The sequence below is a fragment of the Silene latifolia genome, chromosome X (assembly GCF_048544455.1).
Source record: "Silene latifolia isolate original U9 population chromosome X, ASM4854445v1, whole genome shotgun sequence".
Classification (NCBI taxonomy): Eukaryota; Viridiplantae; Streptophyta; class Magnoliopsida; order Caryophyllales; family Caryophyllaceae; genus Silene; species Silene latifolia.
In genome coordinates this window covers 270847368-270854759 of record NC_133537.1, presented here as the reverse complement: position 1 = coordinate 270854759, position 7392 = coordinate 270847368, and the positions used below count along the sequence as shown (strand labels likewise).

At 32.5% G+C, this 7392-nt stretch overlaps 1 long non-coding RNA gene across 1 annotated transcript; it reads right to left on the bottom strand.

Annotated features, from left to right (window-relative positions):
- Positions 1 to 2001: 2001 nt before the first annotated feature.
- Positions 2002 to 6272, bottom strand: LOC141621810 (uncharacterized). The gene is made up of 3 exons (XR_012532691.1): positions 5991 to 6272; positions 5852 to 5910; positions 2002 to 2638 (listed from the first exon to the last, which is right to left on the bottom strand). It is a non-coding gene; the product is annotated as an uncharacterized LOC141621810 (long non-coding RNA).
- Between the last annotated feature and the right edge of the window lie 1120 nt (positions 6273 to 7392).

The window sequence follows — 7392 nt, the reverse complement described above, 5'->3', positions numbered from 1 at the left end:
CGGCTATTATATTGTGCAGTCGATTGATGGTGGGTTCAACGAGCCATAAGTTAAACGGTTGACTAATCGATCACAGATACGAGATTATGACGATACCTCGTAGGACAACTTTTTGTGACAACGTAATGGAGTCCTAAATGTTTAAAAACATTCGGTGCCAGGTCGTGGATAGGACATCCATTGTGTACCTAGAGTTGATTCTTTTGACTATCAACTGTCTCTTGAGATTAAGGCAGTTTTTGGGTGACTTTGGTTTCTTTCTCACGGTCTACCGTAACTGGGGCTAAGTAGATTTTTTCTGGGTCATTTCATACTGTGCTTACGTCTCAAGATTTGAGTTGAGGAAAATATCCAACCCTTATCAGGTATAGTTATTTCTCAGGGCCACTCGAGGAGTTGTAACTGAAATGCATGGCCATGCTCGAATGTTGATTCGTTTATCAGTTAAGTTACTCTCTAGTCGGGAAAACCACTCTTGATACTAATCGCTTGTAAAATACGACCTTTGTGAATTCGGATTTGCAAATTGTTTTACATTGAGTGGGAGAAATTTTAAAGGATATGAGAATCGGTTATCGCACATATACTTGTGAGGACAAGTGGGAGTTTGTTGGAGCTGGTGTCCTCCACAAATTAGTGTGATAACATTTGTAAATCTCTTACAGGTTCACAAGGGTATACTTCGTATATTTAATCAGTTGATTAACGTTTACCTAATAACGGTTGGCTTGCTAGAAAGTTTGACGTTATTATCATACAGATGGCGGTGATCAACTGGTCCCTAAAGGTCACACCTATAGGACGTATTTGAGAAATGTGGTTATAGAAATATAATTACATTGATGCCCATAATGACTAAAAAGTTAGTCAATGTATTGATGAGATAATTATTTAATGAAAATTAAATAATATTAAGTTGAGACGAATTAACTGTCAATTCGTAAATTAAATATAATAAGTTATATTTAATTAAATATATATAAGGTTAGTTTGGACGAATTAATCTGTTAATTCGTAGTTAAATATAATTAGTTGTATTTAATATCAACAAGTTGAATGTGTCATAGTGGTAATAGTGAGGGTACACAAGCCAAGAGGTCATGGGTTCGATCCTCACTAGATGACAATTTAACACACTTTATATATTTTTGGAAAGACCAAAAATAAGGAAATTTAATTCCTTATTTCGGTTCACATTGGCCGAAAATTAGGAGATGTTTCTTTCCTAATTGATTTCGGATTTCGGTCTATATAAAAAGAAAGGTAGAGAATTATTTCTGACCTAATTCTTTTTCTGACCTTGCCTCCTCTTTCTCATCACAAAAACACAAAGACAATAAAATTTTACAGAAAATTTTAGATTGATTTCTAGCATAATCAAAGGGTATATCTTAGATCGTCTTGGGTGCAACTAATAGGCGAATATCAATTTTGATATTGTTCTTAGGCCAATTTTGCAAGGACCCGAGGTTAATTCTAAATCTTTTTACTTATGCTTATGTATTTTATTTTATGACCATAGATCATCTTTATTATATCGTTATAATCCTTCATGTTAAAGGGAAGTATACAGATTTTTTCCCACAAGCACCTATTATATAACTTTTTGAGTCCAGGACAACTATCAAATCTCAAGCCTTAGCAGACTTTGTGGCTGATTTCAGTCCTACCCTAGAACCTGACTTGATCAAAGATGTAAACAGACTAGACACCCAGAAATCAGACCAGGAATGAGTCCTGTATACTGATGGAGTCATGAACATGAGGATAACTAGTTTAGCATTAGTACTTAAATCACCACAGGGAGGATATAATAGCCCAGGCTGTAAGTTGTGAATTCGAAGCTACAAACAACGAAGCTGAATATAAAGCCCTGATAGCTGGACTCAAGGTAAGCATTGATCTTGGTGTGTAGAACCTAAAGGTAAAAATTTATTCTCTCTTAATTACAAATCAAATAAAAGTAACTTATGCTGCAAAGGATTCAAAAATGATACTATATTTATAAATTGTGAAAAACCTTCGCACAAATTTTATTTCATTTGATTTTGATCAAATTCCAAGAGACTTGAACACCCAGGCTGATGCTATAGCCAGCCTAGGATCAAACTTCAACCCTGCTACTTTTGATAAGATACCCATTGTACATCTACTTGAACCTGCCATTAATAAGCCTGACCAGAACTGTCCTATCACTGTTTACATAGATTCTTGGACCAAACCATACTATGATTGGTTCTTGCGAGGCATATTACCTCATGGTAGGCATGTGGTAAGAGCCTTTAAGATTAAAGCTTTTACTTATATCATTATTAATAACACATTGTTTAAAAAGTTTCAGGCTGGACCTTACTTACGATGCCTGTAACCACACGAGGCTGGGCAAGTCATCCAGGACAAACATGATGGGTACTCTAGAAACCACAAAGGAGGCAGAAGCTTGGCACGCAAAGTCCTCAGAACATGCTATTTCTGGCTAACACTGAGGGTTAAATGCCTGACATACAGTTCGAATGTCAAGCATGTCAACTACATTCCCTGTTCATCCATTAGCCATCCGAGTTGCTGGATTCAATTTTAGCTCCCTGGTCGTTCATGAAATGGGGGATGGACATTATAGGCAAACTACCTCAAGCACCTGTACAAAGGTATACATGTTGGCAATAACTGATTACTTTTCCAAATAGATAGAAGCAGACTCCTTCACGCAAATCAAAGAGAACGAAGTCATATCATTCCTCAAGAAGAACATAATATGTCGATATGGGATTCCATTAGAAATAGTGTGTGATAATGGCACACAGTTTGTGGGAAAGAAGACAATGGTCTTCTGTGTAGAATAGAATATAAACCTGGTAACATCCACACCAGGCTACCCAAAAGCGAATGGGTAGGCAGAATCTAGTAATAAAGTGGTGATCAGTTTCCTGAAGTAGAAGTTAAAAAAAAGAAAAGGCAGATGGGCTGAAGATCCCCACTAGTCCTCTAGGTAGACATAACTAAGCCTAAAACCTCAACTAGACAGACTCGAGAATCTCTGGTCTATGGTTGTAAAGCAGTTATCCCTGTAGAGATACATGTGCCAAAATCCAGATGTAGCCTAAACACTATTGAAGAAAATGAGCCCCTAATGCAAGATAGCCTGATCCTTGCATAAGAACTAAGAGATGCAGCTAAGAACATGATAGAATCCTTTCAACAGACTGTAGCCAAAAGCTACACCAAAAATTTAAACATCAGAGTCTTCAGGGAAGGGGGCCTAGTCCTACGAAAAGTTTGTCCAAATACAAAGGAAAAAATAGTAGGCAAACTGACTCCTGTATGAGAAGGACCCTATATGATTGACTCAATAGTTGACTCACCTAAAGTTATTTCATGTATAGAGTCAGCCATTGTTATGCTTCTTTTTACCTGACCAAACACAGGTAAACATATCAGCCTAGTACCATCTAATTCTTGCTATTTGCCTGACATGCTTCTATGTGTTTGTAATTGCCACTTCATTAAGTGCTCAATTATACGTTACTTCTTGCTATTTGTTACTTTCCTGATTATATATTTCTTTTAAGAATAAACCTTCTCTATATTCTCACACCAACGTACAATATTTTAAATCCTGAAAACTTGTTTATGCTTTTCGTAATTACTCCTCACTCTATTATTACCCGCTGAAACAAATGTTCAGGATTGAGGGCCACTCCACTAGCCTGAACAACATTCCAAATAATGCTTCATATAAATCGACATAACAAAGTGTAATCCCCTATAAAAACTAATGCAAAACAGTGGCGGAAACATTGTCGACTTGGAATAAAAAACACAAAGATAAAAGTTCTAACTGTTTTAAAATGAGAATGTATAAAATTCTCAAGGATAAAAAAAACAAATAGTCAAGTCTAAACAATTGCCACTTTTATAAAAAGGGTGAAAATAAAATTCCTCAATGTGTTCAAACTAAAAACCATAAAAAAAAGCAGAAAAACAGAGTAGGATCTGTAAACTACTCGCTAGCTCACACAGAAATCCCAAGCAAAGCTAACACCAGTCATGTTATAAACATAACAACCACAATCAGTGGGGAGTAACTCGACGTCCTCCCAGCCATATCACATGATATAAATGTTACAATAGCAATAATATATCAAAAATAGATTGAAATATCAAAACATATGTAACGAAAATAAATTACCAAACTCACGCTTAAGATAAACGTGCTGCATGCATAAAAGCAAAATTCCTCAAATGACAGAATGGAAATAATACAGTTCAAGCTAGATTTTCACTTTATCTATGCTCCTTGACACCGCAGCATCTTACACTAGTTTCGTGAACCCAGTGTCACGCAAAGGTGACCAACTCCAAGTCCACTCACTAGACAACAAGCTATAATAGGACACGTCTTACCATGCAGTGCGAAGTCCTAGCTTAAGTACAAGTACATGACTCTACGACAACCTGTACTGCCCGCAGGATACCCAATCATATAGCTATATAAGAACCCGTATGCCTTATTTCATTATTCTTTACCCTTACTTTAATTATTCCAAACTTAAAAATTATCCCAAAGATAGTATATTATTCAAAATATATTATTTCATAGGTTCATAAGTGAACTACACTTTTATTTCTTCAAAATAGGAAGCTTAGACTTCACTTTCAAAAGTATAAAATAAATTCAAGGTTACGAATTAGTAAAGTTACTGTACTAAATCTTAGAATAAGCTAAAGATTTAATGTACTTTAGTAAGATATATATTATTGGGCCTTAATGAGACAAACTCTTAAAATCAGATTTTAAAAACAGGACAATAGTACTGTAAAATTCATAATTAAATACAGAAAAATCGGAATGATATAAAGCCAACTTTTTTGGTGTCCAGTAGCTCTTAGCTACAACTTTCATTTTCTAATCAACTTCAGAAAACAAAAGCAACAGGGGTCTAAAAATTCATTTCTAAAAGCTGTCAGAAATCGACACCAATAATGTTTCAGTTTATAAAACGACTTTAACAAAATATTTTAAGGCAAAGTAAAATTCTCAACATAACTTGACATTCCATCATAAGGGAAAGTCAGTTTACGAATTATTCTTGTGACTGATGACAGATTCGCAGTTTATAGACGAACTGTTCATAAATAATTTATTCTGAACAAACCGTAAATCAGAAATTTATGAAATTTTATAGAGTTATTCTTGACTTGAAATAAACAAGAGTCTATTATTTAAGTTTTCGGGTTTGAGCAATTTAAACACACGAAATGAATTTTACAAACAGACTGACAGATTTGACAAATTTTACAATGGTTTTCACCAAAACTTATAAAATGATTATAAAATCGAAATTAAGGTTTAAAGACCTATCATTTTACACACACCTGAATATACAGTGTTTAGGCCACATATTAAAATTTCGATAATTAATATTATGATTTAGTATTTTAAATCTAATTAAAACAGTTCAACATCGCTATAATCGCAAAAACCGTATTAACACTATAAAATCCAAAATAAATACTATAACTCCAAAAAATTACCAAAAAAAATCATGGTATCTTAACATCAACTATTAATTCCATAAAAATAATTTACATGAGATTAAAGTATAAAAACGAAATATTGAAACTCTAATATCAAAACAATCGATTAAAGCATAAAAATCAATATATCAACCAAATAAATTCCCAATTGACAAAATAAAATTTAGCATAGTCAAAAATCATATGTAAACTTCATAGAACCAGGTTATCATAATTTTGAAAAGTATATATTAATATAAATCCTCATAAAAATTCCTATTACATGCAACTACAACAATTTAAATCGTGTAATCTCGAGTAACGTCGAAGTTACCTTAATTGTCAAGATCTGAATTAACAAAATGCTATCCTTCAAAAGTGTCTTCTAAAAACCTACAAAACAATATAAATATATGATAAAAACCCATATAAAATGTTAATAAAAAGGCGAATAGAAAGAGTAATTAACTTACCCTTGAGATAAAATGATTAATGGATGAATTAGAGTAATAAATGATGAAGATTTTTGATTGATTAGTATCATGGCAAACACAAAGGAATGGGCTAGTTTATTTTTTTTATTTTGTGAGTGATAAATGACCTAATGAATGTGGACATAAAGGAGAGTGTTTAAGAGGGAAAGAATAAATATAATAATATTTAAATCTCCTTAAAAAGCTCTAGAAAAACCAGCCACATGAGAGGCTGAGTCAAAGAAAATATCTTCTCATTTTTGTTGTAAAATAATTAGAAGTAGAATAAGAATAATTATCTTAAAAACTTAAAATAAAAGGAAATAAAACAAGTTTATAAATAACTTGTCAAAAACTAAAATACACGGTCCAAATGACCATATGAGCCAAAATGGATTTTCAAATTTGTTTATAAAATTTCAATTAAATAAAAAGTCGGTCCAAAGAAGAAATTGGACTAAAATCGACTAAAAACGGAATTTATCAAAGGTTTAAACCAAAATCGATAAATTAAAGAATTAAAACTAAATCTCTTAAATAAAAATAAAATAAATGAGATTAGAAATTAATAAGAATAAAGGAGTTCAAAAGAAGTAAATTCCAAAATCCAACGAATTAACTCGGAATAGAATTATAATACGAATTAAATGAACAAATAAAACGAAGCTGAAATAATTAAAATTAACAATAAATCTTGAGAACAAAAGAATATTCGTGTTACAAAATAATTCAAGAATTCAAAGGGAGAAAAATGAATTACTTGGGAATAAATTCCGAGTCATACAAGTGAAATCGTAATCGGAAATAAAATATGATTACGAAATTAAATTAGAAAAATGGCAGGTGTTACAACCTCCCCCACTAAAAAGAAGTTTCGTCCTCGAAACTGAAAGTAGAAAAACATTACTTAAAAGAACAAAGACTTTCTTTTAAAACATCTCAAAACAAATTTCTTTAAACCAGCTTTCATAATCGAAGTATTAGAAACTTCTTGTCTCATCTCTTGGACCGAATGAATGCCCATCGCGAACAAGAATTCTATCGTCCAAGATAAAAGCAAGTCAATGATTGAAAAGTCATTTCAAAACTATACATTTGTGAGTACCGAACCGGTCATTGGACGTCTTTAATGACAAGTCCTAGTATTCAACTAATGTCGAAATCCAAAAGTAAATGTGCAAATTTTACTTAAAACCTTTGGACAATTCGAATTTGTAAATACAACGTAAATTTTGAAAGTTTTAGAAGCATCCAAACAATATTAGTCGAAACAATTCTGAAATGTCTGCAAAGAGGTTTTAAGACATTTCAAAACAAAACTTAGTTTAAACTTAGAAGTTTAAAGTTTTGAAATCATAACTCAAAATGTTAAGAATTTACAAGATAACCATAGTTTTAGATT